Source organism: Leptinotarsa decemlineata, unplaced genomic scaffold, assembly GCF_025532065.1.
Source record: "Leptinotarsa decemlineata unplaced genomic scaffold, Ldec_3_MD MMD2_tig00004307_RagTag_RagTag, whole genome shotgun sequence".
Lineage (NCBI taxonomy): Eukaryota > Metazoa > Arthropoda > Insecta > Coleoptera > Chrysomelidae > Leptinotarsa > Leptinotarsa decemlineata.
Genome location: NW_027412606.1, coordinates 2,466,848 through 2,482,125, shown reverse-complemented (window position 1 = coordinate 2,482,125; position 15,278 = coordinate 2,466,848). Strand labels below are relative to the sequence as shown.

At 36.5% G+C, this 15,278-nt stretch overlaps 1 long non-coding RNA gene across 1 annotated transcript; it reads right to left on the bottom strand.

Annotated features, from left to right (window-relative positions):
- Positions 1-1,944: 1,944 nt before the first annotated feature.
- On the bottom strand, positions 1,945-3,097 carry LOC141483854 (uncharacterized). Its single transcript, XR_012466327.1, has 3 exons — positions 2,610-3,097; positions 2,456-2,544; positions 1,945-2,154 (listed from the first exon to the last, which is right to left on the bottom strand). It is a non-coding gene; the product is annotated as an uncharacterized lncRNA (long non-coding RNA).
- Between the last annotated feature and the right edge of the window lie 12,181 nt (positions 3,098-15,278).

Sequence of the window (15,278 nt, the reverse complement as noted above, 5' to 3'; positions counted from 1 at the left end):
GTTTTGCATTTCTTCGTTTACATCCATTCTGAGACAAATCATAAACGTTTTCGTACCTGAACTTTGTTTTTGCAGGTAATGATCGTGCTGTAGCAGCAGCTACTGCATTGGAAATTTCGTAAGGCATACTTCCAAACTCGCTATATCAACGCAAAATGTCAACTAATTTCATGTCAAATAGCTGTGTGTCGTTATTTCGCTGCCATGGTAATGATCTACTGAATTTATCAAAACCATATCTACCAAGGTTTTCATATTTAGGTACAATGACAACAATGTGATTCTTCCCGGCCTAGTTCGGGAACTACATATATCCCTGCATATAGGCAGGAAAAAATCCTCTTTTCTCAAAAATAAGCGTTTGGGAACTACCCACCTCTCAGTTGAAAGAAGAGTCATTTCACTAAAAAGTCATATCTGCATTAATGTCACATCTCCAATATCAGAGTTATGTTGAATCATCATGTATATTTATTCATTTTCGATTGGATTAGATGTTTCTATGTACAGGAAACCGGTACGTAATTTAAATACAATTTGACAAGGCTCATCGCGTCATATTTATTACTGATTTGAGTTTCACTTTCATTTCATACACTGCATGCACATCAGCATTCATTGTAGATACTTTCATTGAATGCATTTTTAGAGTAGACAAGGAACTATTTCAACGTCAAGAACATACAATATAATCGAATAACGCTCGCTTCAATCAATTGAAGAATTTTATTCTAAATCGTCCACTTTTTCGACACTGCAAACCGGTCTCTCAACACCGTTACCCAGTTGTTTCACTCCCGTAGTCATAAAATGAACTCAAACTCGTCTCGGACTAGCAAGCAAATACAAATTCCTGCTGCAGAATAATGGATCCTGCTACGCAAACGTACGCTACTACCGCATAAACCTGCAAGGAAAACAAAACATCGTTCTTCGCACATAATACACCGAATATCAGCTGTTCGCGAGCGCGGAACAGTTGATTTTTTATCTTGCTTTCGTTTGTTTATTTATGTTGGCACCGGTTTTGTGATTGGCAGCACGTGTCGACAGGATTTTCGGTGTTTTTGGAACCTCTGGGCTAACAGGTGAGTGAGTTAGATTAGTTGAGGTTTTCCAGGGGGTATATTTACACACCCTTCTGTTATAGTGCTCTCAAAGATATACAGAATTGACATTTCAAATCTAGATGATAGGCATGCAGGTACCCACATAGCAATAGATATTCCAGGTATATTTCATGAATATATATTTAAGGATATTGTATTATGCTATGAATATGCCATGGATATATATATATATATATATATATATATATATATATATATATATATATCTTCTGGAGAATATTCCCTGGAAGTGCTCCTGGTGAACCTTTGATATATTTTAAGAACATTCCTTGGGAATATTCTTGGAATATCTTATATTATTAGAATATGTAAGGTATATTCTATTAAGAATATTCCAGGAATAGAACCCGAGGAATATTCATAAAATATTCAGGATATTCTTAGTTTATTGTAGGTATACAATAGGTTAACACCATAGAATATTCTTTAAATACATTTTATGAATATTCTAGGAATATTTGGAATATTCCAAGAATGTGACGAGTAAACGCTATTAGGCATGTATATATTGCATTTTGATGCAAGATTCACACAAGTAATAAAACACATAATATTCATAAACAAATATATTTTAAAAACAATATACACTGGAATATTTGACATTTCAACCAATATTAAAAATAAAAAATCCAATTCAAAATATTTATTCACTGAATAAAATATTCCTGAATACTGTCATATTACAAATATTAGAAATGTATTCAAATTAGGATGTTCCTACTCTCAAACAAATGTATACTAAAAAATATACTAAAATATCAACTCTGTGAATTCATCAGCACTAATTAAAAAATAATAAATATATCATTTCACTGAAAAAGAAAAAATGAATTACATCAAGAAATAGGTTAGGTTAGGTTTCTCACTTAAAAAAATAAACCCACAAATGAAGTATTTAAAATGAGTGGTATGATGGGTTCTTCAATGAATTTCACTTACTTAAAGTTATTCAAACTTTGCTCACCAGAAAAGTTTTCCTTATATTTGTCCAACAATGCATCAGCCAGTGTTTCAATAGTAATACCTGGAACAAAATGTACATTAACGTTCATTATCACTATTTGAAAGTGGCACAATAAAACTGGAATAAAGATCAAATAGATATTTTTCGCATAGGTTACTCATGAACATTTACAACATTTTATGACTTGGAGAGCAACTTGCATTGTCTTGTTGAAAAGTACTCATTACGTTTTCAGTTCCTTGGCGCACCTGCCTGTACCAGGTACCCCTCTGTTTCCTTTTGGGCAAATTGATACTATCTTGAAAACGAGCGATAAAAATTATGAAAACAAATGATACAAAAGAATGTGTCATTCACTTACTTTTCTCTATTGAAGATACACAACTGAAATCACTCTAGTTCAAACATGTACTTAGTCAAACCAACAAATCCCACCAACTCTCCTCGAACCTAAAATGAGGTATAGTAGGTTAATCACCATGACTTTACTATCGATACTATTGCATTTTACTTACTTTTCTTGAAGACTGAATATATGCAACTCTCCTGTTTGAAGATCCAAAATCAAACTATTCGCTGTACTGCAAATTGGACAACCCCAAATTATAAATGGTACACTGAACGTGACAGAATTATACTTTGATAATAACACCAACACACCATGCATTACACACGCGAACCTGCCACGTCAACCGCCATGTTGAATCAAATGTCGAATTTAACGCAAAGGTACCAAGCATTAAGGGACAGCCGCTTTCACAGAACTTATTCGATTGTCGCGCGCTACACTTCAATTGACCAATGAGAAACGTTTACTCCAATTCTTCACTTCCCCATTTCTCTGTTTCCAGGATTTTTCGCTTTGTAATTAAATAATTTCAATTACAAAAGGACAAATAGGACGAGAATTAACCAATTAATTGATGCAATTGGTTCATTTATTGGCCCATTCAAATTTTTTTGTCGTTTCCGACAGTTGCTATTGGAGCAATTCATCCAGAATCTTCGCGTTGAGTTCAAAAACTGGTTAATACTATCAGGGTTATATACATTAGGTTATGCATTCGATTAAGATCTTCAAATATTTTTGTTTATAATAATATTGAATTATTTGAATACGTTATTAAAAGATAATTCAAAATTCCATTGTATAGAATATTCCAAAATATACCGTGGGGATATATTCTAAGAATATACCATATGGTATATTCGATCGACAATATTCTTAGAATATTCAAGGGAGAATAATCCATTTATAGACATTCTATGCACATTCTTTCGGGAATAATCCTGCCATATTCATTCAAGCATATTCTATGAATATTCTAAAGGCATGTATATATTCCAAGAATATTCTATGAATATTTGGAATATATACGTTCGTTTTATGATATACAGGGAATATTCCATGAATATCTGGTGCTGTGTGGGTAGATACTCGACAGGGATATTGAAGTAAAAAACTATGTTAAACCATTTGCAAATGAAGAGTACGTAGATATTCGGTAGGTATTCAGTACATATTCAGATTTGAAAATATTACAAACTGAAAATCTACTACCTACCAGTTTGATTTTTTTCGCTGGAATTGCGAAGGCTGCTCCTCAAAAGCTTGGAACACTGTTCCAAACCAGAAAACTTCACACACGTCAGCAACTTTGGATGCTTCATAAATCTCAGATCAGACCTTATTTGGAGTATTGCTCTTATGTATGGAGGTCCACCCCCAAACATACCCTAAAGCTGCTGGATTCCATTGAGAAAAGAACCATCCGCCTCATTGGAAACGCGAAGATCACTTGCAACCTTAATAGTCTGGAACATCGAAGAAAGATTGGAGATTTGTCTCTCTTCTATAGATACTTTCACGGGTAGTATTCAAGCGGCTTGGCACATTTGATTCCTCCAAGAGCGGTACATATCAGGAATACGCGACGGACTGTGACTGCTCATCGTTATGAGGTTAAACTCAGTACACCGCGAACTTCAGTGTTCAAGAACTCTTTCATTCGGAGAACGGCGTTCATATAGAATAAACTCCAGTGACTCAAATCCAATGTGAATCACTACTTTCGCACAGGCACCACCCTAAGAGCGCCTCAAGGATTTTTTGAGATATTTCTTACTGTTTTTTAGTGTAGGTATATACACTTCCACAATCTGAAAAATAAACAGAACTGAGTCAATAGAGAATCTGCTGAAGGCAGACTGAAATGTTCACGTTAATGCTCATATTGAGGAAGTAATAAAAAGTAGTACTTTATATATATATATATATATATGATGTGTTGTTCTTCCGGGTGTTCATCCGTTGTGTACTATTCGATAGTCGACGTTTCGCCATCATCTCAGATGGCATTATCAAGATGCTTCGCTTCGAGAGGTGTAATATATATATATATATATATATATATATATATATATATATATATATATATATATATATATATATATATATAAAATCTAAAAAGGTTAATGCAGTCAAGCTGCTGGAAAATAATTCCATGAAAATCAAAAATTAATAGATAAGTACTCTTTGATCATTCCCATATTGATTTCAATTTAAGAGCCACCGGTATACAGCTGTTTCAGCCTATTGGGCATCGTCAGTACCGGGCAGGAGGTCCTCGATTGATGAAAAAATGAGAAAAAACCAAGAAAGTACTTGACAAAAATAGCTTCCCAAGTTTCTGCTACCGCAGTTGTCGGTTGATTGGTCAAACCACCAACACTGACATAAAAACTTGGCAAGTTGACTTGGGTGTCACACCAATAGGTGGTTCCACTTATGTTTCGCTTGTGTTTACGCAGCGTTTTTTGTCAAGTACTTTCTTGATTTTTTCTTATTTTGTTCCATTCAGTCGAGGAATCGGCGAGTTTTAGATTATGCTGAAACTCACGAAAATCCTTTAGTCAGGGAAGCTATAGATTACGCTGTAGACGACCCCTCCCGATACAGAAGGCCCCGACACTCTGTCGTATGAGGCCCCTATGTCCTCCGTTAACAGATGAATAATATCTTCATCTATCTCACCCCAGCCAGGTAGGGGTATAACGCGAAGGGCGGTATGGATGTCTAAGGACTTTCATGCCACCATCAAACATCAGTTGTGACCCATTTGTCTCTCTGACAAACTTCAGTTAAAAGGGGAAGGAGGCCAGGCTTCAACCTGAATAAAATCAAGATGGTTAACGTCGTCTTATTTTGTCTTCAATCGAGGACCGCTTGCCCGGTACTGACGATGCCCAATAGGCTGAAACAGCTGTATACCGGTGGCTCTTAAATTGAAATCAATATGGGAATGATCAAAGAGTACTTATCTATTAATTTATATATATATATATATATATATATATATATATATATATATATATATATATATATATATATATGCAATTAGTTTTATTATCCAATATATATGGACGTATCAATCGAAAGTAAACAATAACGGCTGCATTTCAATTGTAATGACTGAAACATGATGTTCCATGTTAGTTTTATAACTATTGCAGTGAGTCATTTCTCAATATATTTTTTATTTGGATAAATATTGTTCGACTGTATTATATTATGATGAACCCAAAGCATAAAATTCATTTTTGAGTCCACGAATAAGTGGGAAACTACATCCTAACCAAATACAACTCAAGAGCTAAAAACAAAACAAGAGCTTTTTGACTTTCCACTTCGCCTTCCTCATTATGCCATATACTAATGTTATTTGTGGGATATAAAGGTTTTGACATCCTACTTCTTTATCTTCATTTATGATCTTCCAGATAAAGGAAAGAAGCAATCAATTTTGAAAGTAGTAACTCGATACATAGAAGTGTGGATGTGTAGATCATGCAAAGAAGTAACTTTCAGACACCAACTGGAAGAAAAAGTTCTCCCGATATAGCTATTTTCATATAAAGATTGAATTGCACGAATGTGATCGCTAAATTATACAAAAAAACACTTCAATTTGTGGGAATAACGGAGGTAAAATAAGTTGCAGTCAGCGCCCGGTCCAGCTATTTCGCCGCTCCAGGCAAAATAATATTTGTCGCCTTTTACCCATGCGTTATTACATAGATGGTGTAATTTTAACCTATAGACAGACAAATTTTCCCTGCCAATATTAATGAAATAAAATAAGTTTCGTTTTAAGATATTTATTCAAATCCAGCATCCAGTACCTACACGTTGAATGACGCAGTGTGACCACATTTTATTTTTGTAATCTACTAAAATATGATGTGAAATTTCAGTGATGTCAATAGTAATATATTATATTCTAACAACTTTTGTGTTGGGTGTGGTTTTCTTTTGTTTAACCATCTTTCAATTTTTCGCCACCGACGCCGCGCCTTCCTCAACTTTGCCGCCCTCATTTTTGCCGCCCGAGCAATTGCCCGGTTTGCCCCCTCTAGATCGAGCGCTGCTTGCAGTCTACTTCACCATTCGTGCTTCAAAAGATTGAGAACAAAATATTCCACGTTTAGAGCCGTAATTATCCCTTCGTCCATAAACTTTATATCGGTTGTGCATTAAGATATAAATAGAAATTTCATGTAATTAATCGTTCTCTATTCTCTGCAATAACTCCCCCATAAAATTGCCGAGGTAACGACGAACATTATAATTGATCTCTAATATGTGAGCTATTGAACATATCCCATAATTCTGTTGATGACATGAGGGGGAAATGAGAAGTGAAGTATCTGAAATTGGTTTGTGGACGAAGTTCATGAAAGTATGTGATTGATTGAGAGCGTTATCGGAGTCTTCATAACACTAACACAATTTGAAGTAATCCAGCTCGGATTGCAGAAGATCTCCACACGAAAAAATCTCAACAATCTCATGTTTTGCAGAGCAGTTTTAAGTTTAATTTTGATAGCGAATGAACCCTACAGTTAATATTACTGGAGTTTTTTCCCAACACCAAATCGTTATTTTTAACACCGGAAAAGTCTGGAATTTACGAAATTGAATGTAAGGACTGCGATGCAAAATATTATGGACAGACAAAAAGATCTATTAAAGTAAGATATAAGGAACACATAGCACACTTGAAATATGGAAGACCTGAATAATCAGCAGTCGCCCATCATATCAGTTTATTAAGATTAGTTAGACAAGTTAACAACAACAGGCAACTAGATGCCTATGAGAGTGTAGAATTAAGTAAACACAATAATATTATGAATAACGATGACGGACCTATACCAAAGAGCATAGTATACTATATAGCTTGTTAAAATAAAATAAAATAATGTTGTTGGGATACATTGCAAAAATAAATTTAGATGTGCAATATTGTGAAATTAATTTTTATATAGCTGAAAATTGTTTTATATAAACATATATTGTAAAATTATAAATAAGGCAAAATTGTAAAATTAATTTAGGTTGATATACCTGGATGGTTGGTACGCCTGGATGGTTTACCTGTATGGTTTGTTTGAAGGTGATTGACGATGTTTCATAATTAATTTCACTAGTTCCGACTTCCATTGTCTACTATATAAAATGATTTGAAATCCCTGAAACCACTAAAAAAGAAGAATTGAAAATGAATAGCTGAAAATAACAATTATATTAACCAAAATAAACCTGAAATGAAATAATAGTGAAATAAAATACAAGTGAAAATAGAACAACTGAATAAATAAAAATAAAGAAATAAAAAAAGAAAATAAAAATAAAAAGTGGAGAGATTCCAAGTCACGTTAGTTCACGACGTTTCGATTGTTAGTATCTATAATCGTCTTCGGGTGATGACTGGAGTGATTCCTCCGAGAGATGACTATTTATAGGTCGTTCGAGTACTTTCACTTATCCCCGCTTTTCATTTTCCGCTTCACTGGTTCCGTGGGAGATGACCGTTTTGGCGGGAGTTGGCCATTTTTCGCTTAATGATGGTTTTCCATATGTTGCGTATTTCTACGCTGGCTTGGCTGAATACGTTGTTGGACAACATGTATGCGGCTTCCTTGAATTTTCTCCTATACCAATGTTCCTCTTTGTGCAAGATCTCAGCTTGGGACCAACATGGTCTGCTATTCCTGATTTGCTGGTTTCCCATCGCTGTGTGTGTTTCTTGTGCTTGGCAATGCGAACATTCAATGGCCTCTTAGTTTCACCAATATAGGATTTTCCGCACTCACAGGGTATCCGGTAAATGCAATTCTTGGAATCGAAGTCCGCGTTTGGTGGCCTGGTTTTCGTGAGGCTGCTACGGATAGTGTTACCGGATCTGAAGCAGGTTCTGATGTTGTACTTGGAACCAATTCTTCTTATCCTCTCCGATAATCCTCTGATGTAGGGAAGTGCAAGCACTGGTTGTGACGGCTTCTCTTCCTTGCGACGCTCCTGCTGTCTTCTAGCCAAAGTCTTTTCTACCATCGCTTTGGAGTAGCCATTCCGTTGAAGATCATTTTTGATGATGTCTAGTTCTTTCTCGAGACCTTCCTTCGTATTACAGAGCCCAAAAGCACGGTCTAATAGAGTCTTGATGATTCCTCTTTTTGTCGATTGATGGTGGTTGGATTCGTGGTTCAGATTCTGTCCCGTATGAGTGAGTTTTCGGTATTTTTACTTCGGTATTTTATTTTTACTTGTATTTTATTTCACTATTATTTCATTTCAGGTTTATTTTGGTTAATATAATTGTTATTTTCAGCTATTCGTTTTCAATTATTCTTTTTTAGTCGTTTCAGGGATTTGAAATCATTTTATTTGGTAGACAATGGAAGTCTAGTGAAATTTACCTGTATGGGTTACCTTTATAGCATAAATAGGATTAGCTCGCATTAGTTTCTAGTTTTAATCTTCCTCTTTGAAGATGATCACTTGGTGATCGAAACACGTGTCGAGGTATTAAAAATTACAATTTGGTGTTGGAAAAAAACTCCAGTAATATTCATTACTACACCAAAGGTTCCAAATAGTGCGTCATAAACCCTACAGTTGTACACGGTTGTCAGCAGTAGAAATGTTTCAGCTTTCAAAAACTTAAACGTTAGATCCAAGAAGTAGTGATTGTTGCTTCGACATCAGTTGTGCAGCTGTGGAGTATGTAGAAAGTGTCCCTGTGATTCACAGTCGACTAGCTTTACTTTCTGCAGTTTTGACCTCCGCGTATTCCTGGATATTTCACATGTTGCCACTGTAACTTAGGACCTCGGGCGTGGAATTGAATCTATTGAAAACACTTTCCCAACACCCGAACAAAAAATTACGGTCTCTCGACGCGCGTTTTGCTAACCAAGTTAGTGCCCTCAGGTGATCATGAGGACGCTCATGAGCACCCTCAGGAGATCATTATGACATTATGACCGTCAAAATGATCTCATGAAGGCGCTAACTCGCGTGCCACTCACGTTTTTATTCCAGTAATTTCAGTGTATTTTAAAACCATCTCCGCCACTGAATTGTAGTTGTTCACGATATCAGAGAAAAACATCCGCACGCCTATTAAATATCTTATTAATCACATTCTTCACGGCAGCTCAATCTATCATACTTCCTTTTAAAGACACGCAATTTATTAAAGAGACATCTTTTATCAGGTGCTCACAGAAATGTTGCATACAAGTTGTTTATACACAACATATTATGAGAATATGAGGTCGTATTGTGCCATACCTGATCCTGATTTATGAACTGATTTTAGAATACACGTAAGACGACCTACAAAAGGCATCTACTGGAAGGGTATAATCCATAAATTGATAGGGGTATTTTAGGGAGAGATTAGTTTTTCGGAAAAAAACTTTTCGGCTTACACTTCTCTATCTTCATACAAAAAAGTGTGGGAAACTTACGAAGAAATAAAGGAGTTGAGTTCAAGATGTAGTCTTTATAAAGCTGTACTTTGTTTATTTTGTGTAAACAGTAAAATATTTCTCCACAAAAACTAATCTCATCCAAAATATACCTCTTTTCTATTCAGACAAGAGCCGTGTTATAGAAATTATAATCAATCAAATCATCTGTGTCATCCGTGACACAAGTGAGTGTTTCATCTTGCAATATTTTCCAGATAGGTGATGATGAGGTAACAAACCAAGTGTCTTATTTCTCTAAACTTAGAATTCCGCCATTGAGGATGACAGTGTTTCGTTTGACTTTTTTATACAGGGTGTTTGGTAGCTGGGTGCAAACCTTTAAGGGGGTGATACACTAGCCCATGTAGAACATATTCATACAAATATTTTTATTTTTTAGCGCGTTTTTGATTTTTAAGGGAACTTTTACGATTTTTAGTACAAAAACCCAAAATTGGTCAATTAATGCTAATAACTTCGAATCTTAACAGAAATGTCCGGTTTTTTGAATTTATTTTAGTAGTCTTATGTGTCCCCAATCGTACTAAAGTAGTTTGAAGCACTATTTTGTCCAAAAAAGTTATGTACAGAGCATTTAAACTTTACAAAAAAAAGAAAGAAAATAAAAAATCTGACCTTTGATGCCAATTAAAAAAATTAATAAAATACATACAGGTGTTCAGACACCTTTAAAAACATGCATAGTTATCGCTCTTTCGTTTGAGGTATCATTTACCTAGCTAAGTCTTAAACTTTTTCAATTAGGGTTCCTGAACCAGTTTAAGGTCGTAAATATGGATTTTTGTGGAATTAAAGAAAAAAATGTTTTGTACTGTAAAAATTTATTGTTGGTGTTCAAAATGTCCTCCACCATTGCGTATACACTTTCTACAACGATTTCGTACTTCAGTTGTGGTTACTTTCATTTGCATTTCCTGTTTCATAATTTCAAACGCTGCCTCTATTCGCTGAAGTAATTCTTCTCTCGTGGTGATTTCTGTTGTGTATACGAGTTCTTTCATCCGACCCCACACAAAAAATCCAACGGAGTCAGGTCGGGCGATCTGGCAGGCCAGGGGATGGGTCCGTCTCTCCCGATCCAGTTGCCAGGAAAACAGCGGTTCAGGTGTTCGCGGACGCTTACAGCCCAATGTGCTGGGCATCCATCTTGCTGAAATGTGATCGGCCTGCCCGTGTCCAATATTGGCACTTCGGCATCATAGAGTAACATTGGCAAGTCGTTTATCATGAACTCAAGGTAATTTTGTCCATTCAAATTGTCAGGCAAAATGTGTGGGCCAACCAATTTGCGTCCGATGACCCCAGCCCACACATTTATTGAAAATTGTCTTTGGAAAGAAATCTGAAACAAAAATGCAATAAAATTACTTAATTTAGGTAATTAAACTCGTGTTGAACGTGGGTAATAAAATAATAATTATAAAAATCATTTATTTACCTGTTTTTTCCAATTTGGATTGCTGTCCTTATCAGCCCATTCATGAAGGTTGTGGAAATTAGTAATTCCTTCCCTGGAGAACTTCGATTCGTCAGTCCAGAGAATGGACTTTAAGAACCACGCGTCGTGAATATCTGCGTTTAGCAAAAAACGGCAGAACCGTGTCCGTCTCGCCGGATCCGTTTCCTCCAAGCTTTGCACACCCGTGCCGTGAAACGGATATTTCTTTTCGTTGTGCATCGTACTCCACACTTTCCATATCGAAAGGTTTAAATCTCTCGCTACAACTCTGATGCTGGTGGTAGGATCCGCTTCGAAGGGTGCGAGAATTTGCTCCTCAACATTGACATTATGTCTTCCTGGATTTTCTGCAGGTTCAGCATAATGAATACCAGATTCAGACAGCCTACGATATGTGTTGGAAAACACACGGACGTTAGGCACTATGCAATAAAATAACCCATTTTTAACGTCTTTTGAAGGTGAAAATGGCAAAATTTAACTACCGCTACAATTAGAAATTAATTTACCTGCGGTTCGGGTGAATTACAAAAATGGGGAATACAAAACCAACGTCTACTCGCAACTCGAAAGGGCAAAGCAGTGACTTGAGAACTTGTTTGGCCAACCAAACCGACCCGGCGAGGGGTCCAAGATGATTACTCAACTCAGGTACCTAAAAATTGATAAACTCAAAAGCAAGTTTATGGCCCTAGCATAAGGTCTAAATCATAACAACAGAATGCATTCCAATTAATGACTAGCTTCAGGACAAATTCTTTGTTGTAAAATGCCACCGGCACCGGCCTTTGTTCAGTTTTCTCTTCTTTCAAGTTGGGCTAAGTTTCTTATTATTCCATGTAAGTCTTAAAATAATATCGTATATTGCTTTAGGATTTTCGTTTAAAGGTTTTTGAGCTGAATTTCATTTAAATTACTCCTTTTTAAATTTTTCAAATATCCATATTTATGACCTTTAACTGGTTCAGGTACCCTAATTAAAAAAGTTTAAGACTTAGCTAGGTAAATGATACCTCAAACGAAAGAGCAATAACTAAGCATGTTTTTAAAGGTATGTATGTATTTTATTTATTTGTTTAATTGGCATAAAAGGTCAGAAGAGAAGAAGAAGAAAACACAGAAGTGTTGTTTCATCAAGACAATGCAAAACGATGGCAAAATTGCATGAATTGGGCTTCGAGTTGCTTTCGCATCCACCGTATTCTCCAGATTTGAAAATAAAATTTCATATTTCAGAAAATATTTTTTCTATGTTAGTCTACAAACCTCGGCCCAACTTACTATATTGTGTAGTGTTCCTGTGAATGATATCTGATCCTATTCGTATAATTCGTCCAATCCGCACCGCAATGTGGTAGATAAATTTGAGTCCACTGGTTCATTAAACGATCGACCAACACCCGTAAATCGACGAAACGGAAGATCTGCCGAAAACATCACTGCTGTCTGTGAGAGTGTGCTGGATAATCTGTGGCAGTCGATTTCGCATCGCTCATTCGAACTAGGCCGTTCGCAGACCACAACTTAGCACTCGTACAAAATTCAACTGTCCCAGGAACTGAAAGTGAATGATCATAGACAACATCTGTTCTCCAAATGGGTTCTGGAGTAGTTGACTCTAATTTTCATCGAAAAACATCTCCAGTGATTAGGCCCATTTCTGGATGAATATGTATGTGAACAAACAAAATTGAGATGATACTAATCCACATGAAATCCAAGAGTATCCAATGCATTCCGAAAAAGTCAATGTTTGGTGTGGATTTTGGGCTGATGGCGTCATTGGTTCTTGTTTCTTTGAGAACTACGTTGGCCAGGCCATCTTTCAACGGCGGGCACTATAGATCGGAGATTACCAACTACTTTTGGCCTGAGTTGGATGATCTAGACACCATCGACATGTGGTTTCAATAGGACAGCGCTATGTGCCACATTTCTCATGTCACATTGGATATTTTGCACGATCGATTTGAGAGTATGATCATTCCACCTAGAGGTGATATGAACTAGCCACCGAGATCGTTAGATTTGAACCCGTTAGACTTTTTCTCGTGAACTTTTCCTAAGTTACAGTTGTATGCGAATAAGTCACAAAACACATCGGTCTGCAAAGTCAACATAACCCATGCCACCGGTCAAATTCATGCGCGAAAGATGGATGGATGTTTCATGCAACGCACCCAGAGAAGCTGTGACGGACATTTGAACGATTGTGTATTCCATACATAGTGGCGTCAATAGGTCATTCAAATGAATAAAAAATTTCGATGATATCTGAATAAAAAACCTTTTATATGTCTGTTGTGCAAATTGTGAGAATTTATGTGAAGCGCCTCCGCTATTCACGCCGGTATCCAGGCCGGGGTGATACGGCCAACCACGTGAAGAGAGTCATGTTAATGAAAACATTTAAAGATCTACTGAGCAGGATGTCATTTAGACACAGATGAGTGTTTCATAACAAAAATGTCCCGTCATGCCCCCTCCCGGGTTGAGTGCCCTGAGTTGAAATCTTCCCCACACGGTTACTGTGCGCAGAACATCCCATTCCGTCCACCCCCCTCCTCCAGAGCGGTCCTCAACTTTCTGATGTACACTTCAGCAAGATTGACATCTGTCCTAGTGCGGTCGAAAGCCAGCCTTTGGGTGCTTTTACTTTCTAATCCACCATTTCATTAATCTAACTTTACTTGAATGTAATTTATTGCGTGGGGCCCCAAAAAGTAACCAGAGAAGAGTGTCTTCATATCGCGAGCAAGTGTTTCCTAGTAATCTGAAAAAAGTCACTTTGAAATCTGGTTAAATAGTTTTTATACTTACCAGAGCCCCATGGTAGCGACTCTCGGAGGTGGTCCCTGATTCAATAAAAACTGCATGAAGGATAAAACAGGGTGGTGCTCAAAGCAAGACCTCTTCATCCCACCGACGAAGATCCTTTTGATTATTAACAGGACGAGCCTGGCCGAATACGTTCCAGTGGACAGAAATTACTATTGATGGTAGAGAGAAAGAGAGAGAGGGTCGTACTGCATTACTGCCGGCCCCTACTGCTGATGTCTATTGTATTTCTAGGCGAAACGTCCGCAGTTAATCTCTCCGTTGGACCACGGCTACCCAGCCCGGATAACCAGAGTTTTAATTTCTCTTCTGACGGGGGAGTTTGAAACTTCAGTTCTAACTTAGTCGTTAGTTCTAACTTAGTCGTTTTGATCATTTCTTGATGTTGCTGACTTGGTTAGCTCATTGCGCGCATCAGACATTGATTTTATTCTGAAAAGTGATTCAATTATATTTATTCCACAGCAGATGTTTCAGTTACACCTATCAAATATCACAACCACGGGATAAATCACTTGTTGTTCAGTTTCTTTCCAGATCAAGGAAAATATCTCTTTTGTTAACGTTGAATTATTGAATTACGGAACATAATACGTACCTGAAATATATTGGACACGTTCTACATTCTACGACAATCACGAAGATCTTATTTTAGGTTGCGTAAATTATTTCAGAGTTAACAATAAAATTAACAAACCGTTACTTTCGTGGAATATACAATTTCCTCTGAGAGTAAGAGACGAAATACGAGTAATTCCATTTGCTTTTAATGACTCCATCAAAATTCTCCAGCGTTAGTTGACAACATCAGCGAAGTATAAACCGATTAACTTTCAGAATAATGGAGAGGAGAAGCTGTTTTGATCTGATAAGCAAGTGTTAGTGGAATCTCTGCATTTTTAGTGAATCGCACTCCAATTATGAAGATTCATGAGATATTATCTGCTTTTTCTTCTCGAAATATTAAAGTAATACTAGTCACATACATTATTTCTATCAGAACAAAAACACCTGCAAATGATATTTGCTAGTATCTACAATATTTTTT